Raw genomic sequence first — 19529 nt, 5'->3', positions numbered from 1 at the left:
CATTCTCTTTGCGCTTTGTGCCTCACCTTTCGAACCGGGGGCAAATATATCTGAAGCGTGTGTTCAAGGATGGCGATGCCGATGGTGATAGCGAAGCATCCGATGAGAGGCATGAGGATGAAGGATGAGGAAGTGACTGAGTGCTGGTCAGCGTCATCAGCTAAGCTGGCCAAGGGTCCTAACCAAGTTAGCTCGCTGTAATTGGCTTCAACAGGCGCCAGCTTGCACACCTCAATTAACTATAAATAACATGACAAATAATGTTCCGCTAACAAGGGGAAAACAAATGAGCTCAGCGATATCTCTGAAAGTGGAGCACTTGATAGTGGAGATTCTGAATAAATACACATCACCGATATATAGGTCAATTGAATATCTGGTATTTGATATGTGGTTTGTCATTTTTATGGTATTTAAATGAAGAGTTAATCTGAAAGAGTTAATCTGAAATATAGGCTTAATATAATATAACTGTATAGTCATATTATTTTACAATCGTAAATTATTATTTTAAAATTATCCTGTTTTCAAAAAATGTTGTGGCATTTACAAAAAAAAAGTCTAGAAGATAAGAGAGCTTTTAGAACACGAGCATCGAGTCAAAAGTTAACTTGTTGGAGGTAAATAGAAAATCGAAATATAATATCATGTAAATATTTGACACCACTTAGCAAAATGCGTGTGTGCCGCTTCGTGTCAGGCCCTATTTTGTTCTCGGCCCTATTTCCATTCCCATTTCCATGCTATCTCCATCCAGAAGGCCGAGGTTCTGGGGGAAAGGTAAGACCCGGTTAGACCCTTCGTACAGGCACGACAAGGAAATGCGTGCCTGGGTATAAATAAATAAACTCAAATTGAAGGCATTTGGCCGGGTTGCAGTCGCGGGCTTGTCACTCTATTTACTTGACCACATTTTGGAGACGATGGCCGTGTTGTTATTGCTGCCGTCTGTTTATGTAGCCACTAATTGCGTGGCTTATCTCAAATTTCAGATCGGAGCACGAGGCTTTGAGGAAATAGGACCTCGGAAAATAATGAGCTAGATGATGAATTAGAGAGCTCCGACTTAAATAATGAAATGCTTGAAATTGTATTAGTTCGAACGTAGAAAAATTACCTCATTTAGGCATGAATTAGACCACGCATAAGGAATTACACAATAATTCATTATTTCGATGATTAAGATTTTGTAACTTGAACGTATAGAATTTCTTATTGTCTTCACTTTACCATGTAACCCCCAATATTTAAGCGATTCCTATGAAAAATGAACGTCTAATTTAAATGCAATTTGGTCGACATTTCCATTACCATCACACTTTAACTTAAGCCCCATTTCCGTTCAATTTGGATTCCCAAAATGCCCACAATGCCCCCACCGACTTTAACCGATCCCCCCGCATCTGTAGCAATTGCTTACTGGCTTACTGGCCTTTTGTGAGCTCTGGTGCCCAAGAAGGGCCTAAAAATAAACCTTGAAAATTATTTATTTAAACATGGCAAGTTCATTTTTCCTCCTTTTTCGTTGATTGACCAAGAGACCTAAACAAATATGTGTATCTAAGCGCAAACAGAGTCCGAGTCGTAAGTATTATTTTTGAGTTTGGGGCCCTGTTGGTTCTGTCTATTCTCGCCTTGTGTTGAGCAAACAGGAAAGTGCGAACCAAAAGGATAATGTCAGGGACCGCCGGCCAAAAGGTCGTGGGTTAATCATATCGTCAGATGAAAATGTGCCCACATGTGTGGCGTGGCACGGCACTGGGTACCACGTTTCTGAAACTGCGGCTTGACTCATGACACGCTTTCCAGAGACCCAACCACCGAGTGCTACCAACTTGTTTAGCAGGTGGCTGAGTCAGTGGTTCAGGTGCGTAGTTTGAAATGGGGGATTGCGACAGATCCCCGCTCCCATGCCATCTGAGCCCCTTTGGCTGCGCCCCTGGGCTGAAGCTTAGTCAATATCCGACGATCTCTACGCCATTTTTCTTTGTTTTACTTCGAATTTCACAATTATTGGAAACTAAGGTGATAGGAAACTGATTACTTGTGTGGGCATTAAGATAATGTAATTAATATCTAATTGGTTTGGGGCTTCCCGAGGACTAAAAAGAATGGATTGCTCAACCATTTTTTGAGATTATGCCTAACAAAATCATCCTAAACATAATGTACAAATATCAGAGAAAATGTCCTATTTTTCTGCTTTTCAAATGCAATATCATAACCGGTGAAGCAATTCTTCTATAAATATTTAAACAAAGGAATGTAAGTGAGTACAACTACTGATTTTCTGGTTTTACTTTCAAATCAAGAGCACACATCAAATTTTCGAAGAAAATCATTCACATTTTTCATTCACATTTAGAAATCAATGTTATAATCGTGGCGGATCTTCGAGCAGATCGTTTTGACATGTTAAATTAGTTATATTTTACAATCAAAGCTTTTAAGACCCTTTTCACAATACGATAAGTGAAAACAATAAACTTGGGCTCGAAACGAACGCCTACGCGAATAATCAGTGAGGTTTTGCCGCCAGTAGGCGCCTGGCTAAGAAAAAAAAAAAAAAACATAATAACGATAGTAAACAAAGGAAAGAGAAACGGCCCACGCTTTTGGGACAAGCCACTCATTAATTAATTTCATTGGATCTAAGATTTAAGCCCAACCCCCGCCTGATTACCCTCCAATCAAGCCACGAGGGTCGTCGGGAATCGTGTCAATGCGGAGAACAAGCGCATTTTCTGTGTAGGCCGTAGAATCGAATCGGGGATTGGGGGTTTGGGGCATCGGGGGATTGGGGTACTGGGTACCCCCGACTTGGCAACCCGATTTTTGTAGTATGCCGTCCATTTGGCTGCGTGGGCCGGCCGGTTTCAGCTTTAACTCGCATATCTGCTGTGCAGTATTATAATAATACATATGTACATATTGCATACATGCATGCATATATGCATCGTATGAGCATACGATTTCGTACTACGACCGTAGTAAATTAAAAGTGCAATCACGACAAACCCAAGCACGTCGCTCCCGCTTGCTTTTGTAACTGATTAGGTTGGGCAAAAATAAAATATAATACTATACTGTGCACACTATAAAGCAAAGAAAGATGCAAGAAAAACAACAAAGACCTACACGAAATGTGCATTTTGTTGATGCATGTGAAATAATGAAAAATGATGACAAGACCTTTAAAAAGGCGACAAAAAATGCGCTTGGAAAATCAAGGTTGCATATAAGAAACGTGCCCATGTAATGGCCGAAGTTCAGCGAGAATCACCATATCATATCAGTTCACAAACTGAATAAATGTTTTTGTAGGGCTGCCATTTTTGCTCATATAGATGAACTTAGGGTCTTGTCTGTAGATTCTAAACAAACAATCTATAAAAATAGGCATAGAAATGATCACAAGCATCCAATCATTGAGAATTTAGATTTTAGGCCTGAAATTGTTTTATATTTAATATATGTATTTAAATTAGCAATCTACTAATTAAGGATTGTTTACCACAATTTCGCTGTATTCACTGTATAAACTTCATTTATAAGAAATCCCTCTCAAAACCATATTTTGTAATCGAACTTTGGTGTACATACCTGAAAAGAACGGGGAAAGAAATAATACATTAGTAATTTAGAAATATTTATGTACATACATATGTATATCTATATATTGCTGGTTTAAATTGAGTAAATAGCAGCTGCGCTTCTAGGTATTCTGTGGAACTGGCAAACAGACGCCAAGAAAGAATTATATCCGTTTCCCCCCTTCCGTTTGGGGCGAAATTGAGGCGACAGTTTGAAGGGGGATGGTTAGCGTAAGAAATACCTTTAAAAGTTGCTCTTCATAGATATGGGGCTGTGCGTAGTTTGATTTGGATCTGGATTTCCGAGAAACTTACTTAATAACATTATTGCCTTTTGTGGCGGGAGTTGTATTTAGCCAAGTTGATTTTTACTGTTGCCCATGCATATAAAGCAGCTGTTGCTCGTATCGGTTATGTGTGAAACTTAACACAACTCAATTTGACCAAAAAGGCGGCTTTGGGGACAACAAACAACAAAATTCAGCCGGGTAGATAGATATGTATAGTATGTGGCGAGAGATTGCATGAATGTTGGGATATTTGTTGTATAATTTATTCAGCACACTCAGACAAGTCGATAAAGATAAACATGTAAATCAAACAAGAACTTTGACTGATGGCGACACCGCGACGCCTTCGTTGTTGTTCTTGCCATTGGTGGCTGATTGAGTGGCGCCAACGAATTAATAACTTTCTAGAGCCGCAATCTATCGTTTATGATGTGTGCAAATTTTTGGTTGTTTCCTTTTTTTTGGTCGATTTTTTCCAGCTTGTTCGTTCGCTTGCCCGCCCGAGTGAGAATTACCTCTGCAAACTATGTGCATACATACATACTCGTATGTATGTTCACAATGGCTACACAAATTTAAAGAAAACAAACATTGGGTCAAGATTTATGGGCATTAAGTGTGTGTTTCGTAGAATACAGAAATACATTAATATGCTTATCGGAGTTGTGAAAACGACTATTTGCACAAAATGTTATCTTTTAATGTGCTTGAACAATAATAGTTACATATATCAGCAAAACTATGCATGAAATATATAAGTCAAATATTCATAAATGAAATCATAGAAATATCAATGCACACAATAATTTTAATAATCCAAACCTACATAAATGGACCTACATATTGTAATATTCAGAAATATTTCCAACAAGATGCTTTACCGGACTATCAGTTACCCGTTACCAAGCTATTGGAAGTGCGAACAAATAATTTCATCATTTCTGGAATATTGGTAACAAAAATGCAAAAATAAAAGAATTAAAAGGAAAATTAAAAATTGTTTCAAAAGGTTTGGACGTGACCGTTTTGGGTGGTTTGTGGGCGTCATCATTTAACAAACTTGCGTTGACATCTGGAATCTGCATGCCTAACCTTTCTAGCTTTTATAGTTCCTCAGATCTTGACGTTCATACGGATCGACTCGGTTATCGATCAAAAATATGGTCGGAAACGCTTTCTTCTACCTGTTACATACTTTTGAACGAATCTGGTATGCCCATTTACTCTAAGAGTAACGGTTATAAAAATATAGATGGTTATAGTTTATTTATATATCCATATAGAGTTTATTTTGGTTTTCCCTTCTATTCGTTATGATCACATTTTTCTGTATTTGCAGATTTGACGTAAAGTTTTGAACGCCCGTCGTAACATATTTGTATCACTGAAATTCCCCTTCCTTCCCGTCATTACGCTAATTTAATCACCTAAGAGCACCCAGCCAAATGTGTACTCGACAAGAATCACACTTTTTTCGGCATGAGAAAATATTTGCAAAAATAATCCCCCAAATATATGTATATGCATACACATTGGTTTATAATGAAAATATTCGTTTTCCTCATAATTATAGTTGGCCAAAATATACGAAAATAAGAAAACAAAAAACAAAAACCAAAAAAAAAAGCTTCAAAGGTGTGGTGCTCCGAGTTTCCGGGGCGGTGAAAGAAAGCACGTGGATGGTTCAGATTGTTCAGATTGTATGCTTTATTTACGCAGCATTAAAATGTGTTTAAACCGACTGCTTATATGTTCCTGGGCAGCTTTGGGCAGGCAGGTGCACGGCGGTGTTTTTTATATTTTTCGATGGGTTGAAGGCAGCAGTGGGCGGTGGGAGGCCGTCGCACTGACGCGTGTGGAGCGTACGAAAGCGGCCAGAGTGTGTAAATATATGTACGTACATATGTACATATATATATTTTTATCGGCCGCATAAGCGCGTAGTACGTTCGAGTGTGTAGATACGGACACAAGCACACCACGAGATGTATAACAAAACACTGGGTGTGTGCATACGGACATACATATGTACATATGTGATGCGAGCGATTAGCGCATGAATGAAAAAATTATACGACGTTGGTAGCAAAATATTTTTACTTTTTCGGTTCATTTGCTTTTTTGGGGGGCGCAGTACGCAGAGCGGCCTTATCGAGGCCTCCGCGTTGCTCTTTTTTATATAAATTACCTGATTATTCGACTCGGTGCTAGAATAAAACCACGCCAAATTGATTTCGGCTCTCTTTCCCAGAAATAGAGATAAAAGTTCAGTATAAGCAGGCCGACCCATCAGCAGATATGGCCAAGTCAGTGTGTTGGTGGCGGAAAATAGAAATATATGGCTATATGGCTATAGGGGCTATACTTGTAGAATCAGCCGACAGACAAAACACAGACGAACTTGCACTAATGTGTGCAGACAAAGGAAATCAAAGGGTGTTTGGATTATAGAATCGATCGTCAAATAAACGAACCTGTCTGGATCGAAATTGTAGGGTACTTTAGCTTAAATACTACACCTACATTGATCTAAATGCTTTAGTAAAATGAACCTGACATAACCTCGATCGATTTTATTTTCATAAAATTGTTTACATTCATTACTATAAGTAACGGTAAAGGCTTGTTAATAGGAACATTATATTGTGCCATAAATAAACTTAATCGTCTTACTTTACTGGAACATCCATCTGAGTATTTAATTATTTGTATGTTCAACCAATAATTTTACTAATAAAGTGTTTCGAATTGACATAATAATATAGGCCCCAAATAAGTAACATAATAAAGATCAAAAAGGGTAAGTAATAGTCGAGTATGAGAACTATCCTTTTATATTTGTTTTTCTTTCCATTAGTACATTTCGTTTTGTTTGACTTTGATGCCTAATTTTTGTGTGTCTGGTCGGTCGCAGCTCGAAATAAGTTTCATTAATTAAAAATGAACAAAACGTGTTGTACGTTGGCGTTTTATATATTCATCTTCTACTTATAGATTGGCAATGTGCACACGTACTACGCGTCCGCTGGACGTACACTGCCCAAATATATATGTACGTATACATTTATTTATATAGTTATTTCTTTTGTGCCGTTTATCGTGCGATGTCGCATAATTGAAGTGAGTTGATTTGTATTTCAGTCAGGCAGGCACCCGGTTTTTTCTTGGGGCTCCCTTGGGTTCTCTTTATGGCGAAGTAGAAGTCTCCCTGTGGAGGGCGGATTTAGATAAGACCGGTGGAAAGAAACCACAGTGGGTCCGGTCCGATATCTTTATCACCAGTGCTCTCAATCGAATAACTTTTCAATCGAAATCGAGACCGATGTTTCCTATAAGAAGTTGAGTTGTGAACAAGGCAGGGCTGGAAATGCAAACCAAGTTTTCTGCAGATAAAAATGGTTTATTAATAAGTCAACAAGTATGCAATGAATGCATTTATCTCATTTCAAATGTTGACTTATTAGTAAGCTGATAATGAGACCAATATCCATGAATGCAATTTCGTAAGGTTTGCTGAAATATATGGAAATCGTTGCAGCGGTTATTGATAAGCTTGGCAATAAAAAGCGTTATTTTCTATACAATTCCTGTTGCTAGCCAGGCGAGCACTGAATAAACAGACCCGTAAAAACAGAGAATGTCCATCTGCAACCGGTTTAAAACTCCTGCACACAAACAAATCAATTTAGTGAGGGAAAATCGCAAAATAAATAAACCAAAACCGACAGAGAACACACATAAAAATTGCACATAAATGAATATAAAATCCAGACAAGAACTCCTCTGGTTCGTCTCCTTCTTTCAGATCCCATTCCTGTGGGGCCGAATAGCAACAAATTGTGTTTTATATTTCTCTGGTTCTTGTGTATATATGTACGTACACACGTCTATATAGTAAGAGGGGAGGAAAAAAAATATATTTCCCCAACTCATTTTCATTTTCTTTTTTACGTCTTACGCGCGCGCGATACCAAAATAATTTTTACGCATACGTGTATGTGGAGAAGGGGTCCTTATAATGCCGATACCCCGTGCACCCCAAACCCCACCTGTATTGCATCTGGGTATCTGTAGAGGATCGGGCAGTGCTAACGATGTCTCCTTTCCTGTTTCATTGTACATTTCTCGTTCTTTTCCACAACCAATCCATTCTTGCGGGCCAATTTGGAGTGCTTGTTTTTTTCTTTTACGCGCTTTTGTTTACTATAGATACACAATAAACTTTGAGATACAAATACAGCCGGACGGGCTGGTCGCACACGCATGTGGTGCTCTACTGTATCTGTATCTGTATCTTTCCCTCTTAGCCATTAAAGCTTGAGTAATACCTACAAAAGCAAAAAATAAACAAAAGCAGAAATATAATTTTCAAGCGCTTGAAAAAAAAAGGTGAAAGAATGTTAAGAAAGGCATCCAACAAATGCTACACTTGTTCTTCATTCCTCGCTAGTTTTTTTTCTTTTTCCTCAGGTTTTTTGTTTTGGTATTTACTGACGCTTTTACTTAAGTGAATTTCGTGTGCGAGCATTACATAAACAGGTGAGTACCATTAAAGCTGAATAGGGGTGCGACTAGGAGTTACCCTATTTATTAAAGACTTCATTACATATTCTTTATTATTATTTAAAATATTAAAATTAGATATTGCATAATTTGCTCCCTACCAAGATATAATTAATTTATAAATTTTTACTTTTAAAACTAACTTCAGAACTCCATTCTTTAATGGGTACTTCTGGGGCTATCTGCTCTATAAAGTCGGGTCTGCCTCGCATCGACGGCAAAAACAACAATATCTAAAGCACGAACGACAAATACCACTAAAATCGAATTAAGTAGCGGGAGGAGGCACTTAGGTTTATTTGCTTTTTGAGCGGAGCAGCGGGATAAAAGGGGCGGAGTGAAGGGTTGTGTGTAATTTGGTAGTTTGCTCAAAAGTGTGCCTCATGTGGATTATTTACCTTACAATTTAACAGGTAGCCCAGAGGTATGTATCTTTCGAAGGCGGTTGGGGAAATGTGAAAGGGGAACCCCGGGGGATATGGCAATACATTTATCTATCTGAATATGTTTGAGCAGATAGTCAAGTGTACTTTTTAATGATAATTATTATTAAATAAATCGTAAAAAATGCTGTAATCCAAACACGAGTTTGCCATACTATATAAATAATAAATATTAAAAAAACCGATAACGTTTAGTTATGGAAAATTAATGGGCAAAAACGTTTGTAGTCTTTAGCAAACGTATCAAAATGAATTGATTCACTCTTTTCATATTTACTGAGTTTTTAAAGTTTAAGTTGACATGGCTTTGTCTTGATATCAACAAATTTATGGCTTGATTTATGGTGTTCTTGATTGATGAAGTTCATACGAGTGCAGGGCAAGATAATTTTTATAATGCTCAGCTTGGGAGAAATCAGCCAAGTCAACCAGCGGCAAGCAATATCACACACCTGCTCCCAATTGTGATTACAATTCAAGATTAATTGAAATCAGCAGGAGGTTCACAAACGTAAACAAATGCATGGGATCGTGGAAATTTCGGTACACAAAAATGAATCGATCCCAAGCTAAATAGCTTACGTAAGAAAATGTGAAAATACCCATAATTAAGTCGTAACCATATGAGGCAATAATATAATCATTAAAATTTTCATTAAAATTGTAGATGCTTATACACAGATCGGCAATTTAGGTGTCACTCGACATTATGTGGCTTTTATAATGATATAAGTAATTTGCATAATGAAAATTAATAATGATATCCATTATAGTGCACATGTAGGTACATATCTATACCAGATCGGAACAATCGGTAATCGGTACATACAAAATGGATTGAGCATGACAACCGACAGTTGACAGCTAAACAACTCATTAATAAATGGCAAACGCTCCACGAGCAATAGCTACACTTTAAAGCTTATTACGGAACACACTCTTCATAGACATATGTATGTAAGTATGTACGTACAAATCGACAACAGCCGGCATCCAGTGCACACAAAACTATACTGAGCGTTTATATAGATACTCGCAGCTCGTACAACCCAATCATGAGTGTGTATAGCACTTGAAATGGCAAATGAATGACGTGACTGCGTACTAACTGGCTGACTGACTCACTGGCTGAATAATTGACGAACTGACTGACTGACTAACTGACTGACCGAATAACTGACTGACTGGGCAACCAATCAGCCAGCGAATGAACGAATGATCGGGTGACAGAGCAACCGACCGCCAGACGAGTTAAGATTAATCAGAGACCGTCCATATAGCAATTACCGTGCCTCACAAAATCTTAAATCAGTCGGGCAATCGGAAAATAACGCTTTTAATAGGCAGTATAGGTATCTTTCTCAGGCATCCGCTATCAATATAAAGTATTATAAAATAAATTATTCAAATAAAGATAGCTTATAATTTATAACATAATGGTGATTTCTTTAAATGAAACTAAACATATGGTAGACTTAATGCTATCCCATCGACAAACATTTTCGAAACGCACTGTACTCGCATGCATGTGTATATTTATAAGTTTGCTTTAATAGTGTGTGATATGGGTAAAGAGTCGACAGAATGTAATGGGTTAAATGCCATATCAGCAACAGAGAAAAAGAGTAAAACGCTGAATACAAATTACAACCCCAACACCAAGCCCCTCCATTCTGCTGCCCCCAACAAAAAACCAACTGATATATACGAATATGAATGTAGGTATATATGGAGACAAAATAACTGGCGATTCTCAAGCGGCAATAGCACCCAAATATGAGCAACAAACACTTGCACAAAAGTTGTTGTCAACAAGTTTACGACCGAAACCCGCTAGCATATATATTAAATGGACATACATAACCATATATAAACCGTACACATCTGGATCTCTTATCACCGCCCAGCCCCCAATCCTATCAGTTATAATAAGAAAAGTTTCTTTCGCCTTTTTAGCATATCTGAATTCAGAGCTTAGTTTTTGCTTCGCTCTGCTTTGTTTCACATTTTGCCAGTTTTTTTCGATCTTTGGGCTATTTTATTTCTATTTGTTGTGACGTGCCGTGGGTAATAATTATATAGATAATCAAGTCCCCAAAACTTTACGCAGCCCATCAAGTCTCTCAAGGAAACGGCTTAAAGGTTTTCGTTTTAATTAAACGATGGTCAGTGGACAAGTAAAAATCAACATTGATGTCTTGTAAAGATAATTAAACTTAGAGATTTCCTGCGGGGTCGAAAATGTCAGTATGAATATGGAAACCAGATATAGTTCGACCATTAACATTATACATCGAAATGATTAAATCAAGTGTAAAATTCCCCAATACTAAAAAATACTTCCTACTACTCTCACAATTCAGTAAATATGAATGCAAATATTTTTATCATTTTGCATTAGGATTTAATAAATAACTTACTTATTTTCAACCAAATGCAACATGTATAACTTCCCAAACCAAACCAAAATACTTGCTCGAAATAAACGCGTTCCCGATTTCTACAAATTTTTGTATCCCAAAATAATTAACTCATTTGCTAATAACAATTTGATTTCCTGCTCATAAAATAGTAACATAAAGATCATTAATATAATAAATTATTATTTATTAAAGCTGTTAGATTATTTTCATTAGACGCCTAAGAGCGTAGCACTTTAAAATGTATTCGAGTAAAAACTACACAAAACACCCAGAAAGTAATAAATTTTATTGCAAAATGGCCTTTTCATTCATTTCGCCTGAAAAGCTGAAAAGATAAAAATGTGCTTTATTTTGTGCCTTTTGCTTTTGTTGTTAACTAATACAGGTGCAGACAAGTAGAGATGCAGATGTATGTGTTTTTCATTAAGAATGAATTCATCGTTTGTCTGTTGTGTTTGCCTAGTTGGAGAACGTCTGTCTGTCTATATACATATGTATCTGATTCTACACGTATGTATATACGTAGTACGTATCGTATCTATGATGCATTACTTTTAGATATTCTCACTCATTGGAAGCCAGCTTGAGACGTGTGAGTAGGAATAAATAAAAAAAATTCTGAGAAAATAATATGTCAGACGAAATGAAGTAATACATTGATACAGAAATTTTATCTGAGGTCCAACATCTGCATCTGCCCTCAAAAAGTACGGAATAAATTGTATCTTGTAGTCCCACACTCGAGTATCTATATCATAAAAGTATAAACGCCTGACAAGTTGGCAGTTGGCAGTTGGCAAGTCGAGTATTTGACCAATTGACAAACTGACTGACTGATGCAAATCTATAAAAATACCTATGCATGTGGGTACGTTCCTTCGTAGCAATGTACGTACTATACGTGTGCTTGCCGGCTTATCACTATTATAATACACAAATTTAAATTACATATTGACTTATCAGCGGTTGGTTAGTATACACGTATGTGCTTTCCGTTTTTTGTAGCTTCTTTTCACCTCTTCTTGTTGATTATGGTTGAATTTGTGAGCGAGTGTGTGGATTGATAAGTTTGCCTTGTTTACCTCGTCAACATTTTTGCTTTTTTTTTAACACGTTTCAAATATATTATTTAGTTTTTAAATAATCTTAGGTGTTCAAATAATACAATACTACATCTATATGGCTTAGCAAGCAGTTTTGTTTAGCATATTACTTTACTTTGTTAGTAATTATTAACCTTTTGAATGAGGAAACTGCTTTAATGCCATCGCAAATGTTTGTTAGGCAACTGATCTTTCTAGTTTCTGCCCGAGGCTAGTATTTTCCGTTGAACAGATAAGTATTTAATCTAGACAATAATTTTTGATTTTTTAACATGATTGTTTTAGTTTAAGGTTGAATAAAAATATTGTAATAGGTAGATAATTGCGAATTCATAATAAGTTATGAATTTTTTGTACCAGAGTAAAAGCCAAATAATATCTCGTTTGATCTTGATTTGGCTCCATAGGCCGGTTCTGAAGCTGAAATGGATACCCAGACTGGAACAGTAGCCCCAGTCAGCAGCATTTGGAGCGGTGCACACATAAAACAAAAAATACAACCGAAATCCAAAATTTTTTCCGGTTTGTTTGGTGGTTTTTTATTACAGCATAGATGTGGTGAACCGGTTTGGGAATGTTTTCGGTATAAATACCACAATTTATGTTGTTTTGCGCCGTGTGTGCCATTGTTGGGCCAACAAACAAAAATTTGCCGGCTTATTAGGAACGTGTTTTTTATAATACAGGATAAGAGCTTAGCTTAGCTATCGCCTCGAGATTGAACATAAATCATCATACTTTTTTGGGGAACCGAAATCAATAGGGAAAATTGTGTAGTGTGGATGTGGATCTGTAGAGAGGTCGATAAGCGATGAGTAATAGCAGAAACGCTAATGAGGCCAAGATGGCTTACTCATCGAAAAATTTTCAAAGGAGGTGGAGTTTACTGGACTCGATTCTACGAACAGGAGAGTGAATGTTAATGCAAATCCCAGAAAAGGTATTATTTGTGTGATTTATAAAAACCAGTTCAAGCTGGTCTTTATTCATGTTTATACCCTATTATTATCACAGACATCACGAAGATTTTAATATGAAACATGAACGTTAGCTGGATTCAACAAAGAGAAGGAATAGAATTTTCAAGCCCGACTCAACGAACCCAAAGCAAAGTTTCAAAGACAACTTCTTGTTTCCTTCTTGAACATTCCGGTTCTTGGGATTCGGTTTGGGCCAGAAGTACGGGGTGCAGGCAGAGAATCGGAGAGAGGCCGAAACCCAGCAGACGTAATTAATGATCCCGAAAACGTTGACGACGGCAACCAGCAGCAGCAGTAAGCCCATGAAGGGGCAAACGCATGTATTGGACCTTTTTTTTCGGTTCGTCCTGTTGGCAGATGAAATACCAAAAGTAGAATACAGGTGCGGATTAAGGTCAGACGGTCGTTGCGCGTCAGATTTTGGGGAGTATATAAATATAATGTATTAGCCATTCAAAAGTATTCATTTAGTTTGGAAGGCATATCAAGAATAATAATCAAGGAATTTTTATTTCATAAAAATGTATAAGTATGTGTAAGGAATTGAATCATTCAATATGTTAAAACAAATTGTGTTGTTCATTGTTGTTTTTTTCCATATTTTTTTTTATCATCCACGATATTATATAGTACTGACTAACCAAAAAACTACAGCGAGAAATATGTTTGAAGACTCCAGAACTGGATGCCATAAGAAGTTGTACTACAACTCGATGTTTATAGTATTTGTAGAATGCCGAGAGGCGAGTCTGCAAGACGTACTACAAGATACACAATAACAAGAACAGCAACAACAAATGCTAACGCAACATGAAAACCGGTCTGTGGCACCAACTATAATAACAACAAGAACAACAAGCGACATTTCAATGTGTGCTGCCCATACACACAGATACAATGCCACCTAAACCTGTGTTAGTGTTAAACAAGAAGACGAAAGTGGGGGCCTTTTGAGGGGGGCTCTCATGGAAAGAGTGCCGAGTAGCAGACGCAAAACAAGACTCCACAAAGCCCCACACTCTCACAGCCACAGCGCTACCTCCTTCTTGCTTTTCATATTCTTGAACTTCAAAAAGTACAACCAACGATGAAAATCGAACAAAACCCCAGCATAAAACAAATAAAAACGAAGAAACAAACAACAACGTCAAGCCGTCAGACAGCTACTGGTGTTAACCCGTAGTACAAAGTAGTAAGAAGCAGCTAGCAGCACCACAAACACACAGATACCGCCATACCACCACACTTTATATCTATACAGGCGCGTACAACGCTGCGTATACGGCATGTCTGGCTGACAACGTCTTCGCCGCCTTTTCGCCTTCTTATCGCTCGTCTTTTGAGTTCTTTTTTCTTCTCCACATCATCTCTTCCCGGCTCTTTAACGCTTATGTTCACTGTACATACATATATGTACATACATATGTATATTGCCGATTCACCGATGATCGTCATCTGTGCAGCGTGCAGACTTAAAAGGCCCGCGAATAAGATATTCTTCATACAATCGGAATTCAGTAGCGAGGGATTACGTGTGCAAGTCAAATGGGAAAACCCCAATACTCTGACTCTGGGTGATAATAGATATCCACATAAGGAAACCATCTATCGAAGTTGCTAAATTTTCTTTAATCTTGAAATTATTCAGACCTGCTCGTTCCCAAAGTATTACGAATAATTTAATAACCTTGAACTATTTTATGATACTTAAAATGAATTAAATGATAAGTTAAAAAAAAAAAGTTGTTTTGACAAAAACGAATTATGTATTATTAGCAATCGTTAAATAATAATACAAATGACTTTCTAAAGGCGATTAGGGGGTGGAAAAAACTTTACAAATACACCCAAATACAAGGCTAATCCACCTACTAAATGCATTAACCCATGCGCTATACATTTAAGAAAACAGCATTAATCTATATAAACTTTACCATACATGTGTGAATCCATAATTTAGTCTACACATACTCCTTTTTCCATCTTTGCCTGGGACCATATGTCGGAATAAAGACTCCGATTCATTGTGGACAGAACAACCTAAAGACCATCCATTACAAATGCTTTTCTTTGCGTTTCGTGCTTATATTTCGATCTGAGCATGACTGCTGACTATCTGCCTGAATGCCCTTCTGTCTGGGTTTTTTATGCCCTACATGATCTGGTTTTGTCGTGTATTGGGGCAATTTCAACTTTTGATGGATTGTTATTGAAGTTTTGCTGTTTGTTGTTTGCAGCTTATGTGGCTTATTTCAACTTTTTAATGGTTCTCATCTTTGTTTTTGTAGGATATCTAACCTAAAGATCTTGGTATACAAATTTCGCGTGTGTTTTTCTCTGGGCGAAATAGATGATTTTTTCAAGGTTCTTACAAGATTTTCGGAGTATTTTGCTTACAGCATAGAACTAATGACAATAAAGTAGAAACCCTAATAGACCTAAGACTTTAAGATTAATTACTCGGTTCAACATAAAAAAATTACAGCACACATGACCACGAAAAGGGCCCCTGAAGCGGAATTTTGAAAAATAGGACCTCAACAAACACGGGTTTTTTGACATTTTTGAGCGCAAATAGCCAGTTCAAAGCGTAAGTATACGTTTGGCTATTATTGACAAAATTTGTAAATTGCTTATGACTAAACAAGCAATTTATGCATCGTAACCCACCAAGATTTGCAATATAATAAAGGTAGCATATTGTAACACAGTGATTTTAAAGTAAGTTCCATACTTCCCTTGTATATATTATATTTTGTTGGTTAATTGCGTCAACATTTCTGCCAGTGCATTGGCCTAATTGAGAAACTAGCTTCATACCAAAATTGGCTCATTGTCCTGGCCATAAAAGGCACACACACTCAAACAGACCATCAACGCAATGTAATAAAAAGCAAAACAAAAAAATAACTAGGCAAGAAAAACGTGCCATGCCTTGAATAATGAAGTTAATAATAAAATTGAAAGAGAAACATTTGCCGCTAACGATAATCCAAATTTGAACAAATAAAATAAATTAATAAACAATCGGCGTGCGTGTTTCTTTAACTGTGTGTGTGCGTGTGAGTGAATTACTAAGTTTTTGCCACCAAAGTTGGATTTGCCATATATATCTGTATACTATACACATAAAAACCGAAATCGTAGACATAGCAACGGGTTTATTTTTCTGTACCGACGACTTGCCAATTAGCAACAAAAGTTCTTGCGGTTGATTAATTATTCTAAAAATTCAATAACCCCACCTACCCGTATGAGCGAATAATAATAGAACAAAAACGGTTTTTAAGGCCAGCAATGGGAGTGAAATCTGCATTATAAATGTCGTTTGAAAACGCCTTTTTGTTGTGTACGCATACATTTGCATTTTGTATAGAGGGCTTTTCAAATTTTCAATTTTTGAATGTGGTAACTCTGATTTCTTCCCTGATTACTTAAAGTAAACTGGCACAATTCTTAACTGTGTAATTTTGATCTCTGTATAATGCACTGTACAAGATCGCTGTATGTATACAATTCTTTTCCCATTGTTGTTGCTGCTGTTGCTAAGTGCGTCTAGTAATTTGCTGATAATTATCAACAAATGGGCGCTCACGCACATTCTAATGTAAATTAGGAAGTATGGGGTGGGAGAGAGATGCTAGAGAAAGAGAATTTAGTCCGGGCAGAAGCAACAATAGCAATAACAAAAGCAACGCATCGCTTAAATCTCATGCGATGCAGTTGCCAGCGAGAGTTTTGTTGCTAATTACACACACACATCGATGGCCAGCCAGTCAGAGTGCAAATGCGTCTGTGTGTGTGGATGGGTGGGAGGTGGGGCGGTTAACTTCAGTTGGCAACAGTGGGACCAATGCATACTATAGGAGAACATGATGGCAGAGTGTGAAAGTTGAATTTGAATATGACAGTTTCTAAATCAATAAACAAAATAAAAACAATGCCTATAATATTCTTATTCAAAAGTCATTCACATTTTCTTAAATCATTGAAGCACGCAGCAATATTTTTCCCTGTGCACTATGATTTTGAAAACTCAATTGTTTGCCACTAATTCCCATATACTACTCATGATTTCCCTAATAAAATCCACCAAAACCAGTTACTTTTATCATTAGCTAATTTCAGTAGCTGATTTTCAGCCCATTGTTTTTGTTTACAAAAAGGCGGAGCTTAATTTGAATTTCAACATTTCACATTTAACATATCAATGATAAAGAATGCATACAGACACACGCACATATTAATTCTAGGAGCCATTGTTATGGCTTTTTTGTATTATATGAACAATATGATGTGCAAATGTTTAAAGCATTGAGGCTTAGGGATTATTTAACAAATGAATAGAATTTCTTGAATACAAATTTTGTGGCCTGACCAGCTACAACAAATACACACGGTCACACTGAGACCCACGGCTCTCTTTCTCACTCTATATTTTCAAGAGAGCGGGGGTGTGCTGGTATGTGTATGTGTGCAAGTTGTGGAAATGAATGAAGCGCTGCTTGCCAACAACGTAAAAGCAAGTGTAAGAACGAGCCAGGAAGAGGGGGAACAAGAGAGAGAAAGAGACAGAGAGAGGGAGAGACAGAGAGAGAGAGAGAGAGAGAGCGCCTGGGAAGGAAAGATGAGGAGAAGGGAAGCGGGAAGGGAAATACAAAATTTTCCAATTGGCAAGCACACACAACATGGGGTAAAAGAATTTCGCTTACCGTTTTTCGCTTATTGACGTAGGCGTCCGTTCCTCTCTTTACGTATATGTTTACGTGTATATGTGTTTATTGCTCTTTTTCTTTTATTTTATTTGCTCGGCTTGTTTTTGTTATGCAAAAGGCATAGACTTTTTCGGGTTTTACACGTTAAAAACACAAACACTTTAAAAATTATTTAACAGCTCGCTTGGCCGTTGGTTCTCGCTCTCCCGCGCTGCAAATGCACTGCAATAAAAATGTTGGATTATGGCTGGATGGCTGGCTGGCTGGGCCTTACAACTTTTCCACGAGCAAAACAACGCACAACTGTGGAAAACGCGAACCGACGAACCGAAAACCGTGAAAAGTGTTCATTCATTGAGGAAAATTGAAATGAGCGCCACAGCATGTGATTCTCTCGCAATTGCTCTCTGTGTGTCTCTCTCTCTCTCTCTGTCTCCTGCCCCCACTTGCTTTGGGGCCAGTGTTGCCAACTCAAAGCTTAGAGCAGAGCCCCAATGCCAATAAGCCGAATTAGGGAAAAGGAGTATGCAACGCCAAGCCCTGCCTCAGATACTCCAATTCTGATTCGAACTTATTAATTATTTAATTGGGATTCTCGGGCAGCTGTATTGTGGGCTGGCAACACTGCTCCTCTGCACAGACAGCGCGTCGACGTCAGCGTGTTAGTGTTTGTGTGCGTGCTGCGCTCCCTCTCTTTTCCTCATCCACACTCACTCGATCTCTCTCTGTCACACGATTGATTGTTGTTGTTATTATTATCTTTATTCGGAGCTTAATCCAATATTTAGCCAGTATCTATGCAGCCCAGTTTGTTTTCCCAGCTCTCTGTTTCACTTGTTTTCACACCTACATACACTTGTGCGTACGCCCGCGTTTGTGTGCGTGTGCGTGCGTGCCTTGTATTTGCAAGCGAATTCAATTTGCAACACCTAAAAATCGAACAAATGTCGCCACAAACCGTTTTATTCACACAAAAGCCTGCAGGCGCTGCCCGATTTGGCTGTTATTGGGGTTTTGTGCGCGGCGGACAAGAACAATTCACAGGAGCTCCACCTTCCGACATCCGCGACACGTCCGTGCGAGTTCGAGCATTAAGTGAGAATCTACTGGAGACCGTTTGCCCCATTGGAGAAATTACCCCACAGTGGGACCGTTGCTCAGATTGAGAAAATTCTTGCAGACTGCGCGGCAAAGGGGACGCGGTATGGTTACACTGACGATGCGAGCGAGTGCATCCAACTTTTGGCAAATAAGGGCGGTCTACAATTGTAATTGTTTCATAATCACGTTATGACAACAAGATTTATATTCGTATTACATATGTATATACATAACAAAAATGTTAAAAACAGGTTTGTGTACAATCTATCGTTAAGATAGTCGATGCACTCACCCATATTATTCTCCACTTCAGTATGG

At 37.8% G+C, this 19529-nt stretch overlaps 1 protein-coding gene across 9 annotated transcripts in view; it reads right to left on the bottom strand.

The window, feature by feature from the left end:
- The window catches only part of LOC6553780 (putative transcription factor capicua), a 44539-nt gene extending 25250 nt beyond the window's left edge, over positions 1 to 19289 (bottom strand). For 6 of the 9 annotated variants that reach the window (XM_026975863.1, XM_026975855.1, XM_026975862.1 and 3 more), the window contains exons 1-2: positions 19069 to 19289; positions 18108 to 18332 (exon numbers count right to left, since the gene is read on the bottom strand). The gene's annotated coding sequence lies outside the window, so the exon portion shown is untranslated. The other 3 variants (XM_026975858.1, XM_026975856.1, XM_026975859.1) reach the window with 3 other exon arrangements.
- Positions 19290 to 19529: the final 240 nt, after the last annotated feature.

Source organism: Drosophila erecta, unplaced genomic scaffold (genome assembly GCF_003286155.1).
Source record: "Drosophila erecta strain 14021-0224.00,06,07 unplaced genomic scaffold, DereRS2 tig00000000-arrow-pilon, whole genome shotgun sequence".
In the NCBI taxonomy this organism is placed as follows: Eukaryota; Metazoa; Arthropoda; class Insecta; order Diptera; family Drosophilidae; genus Drosophila; species Drosophila erecta.
Note: the sequence above shows the minus strand (reverse complement) of the source record. Positions and strands in the feature narration are given on the sequence as shown.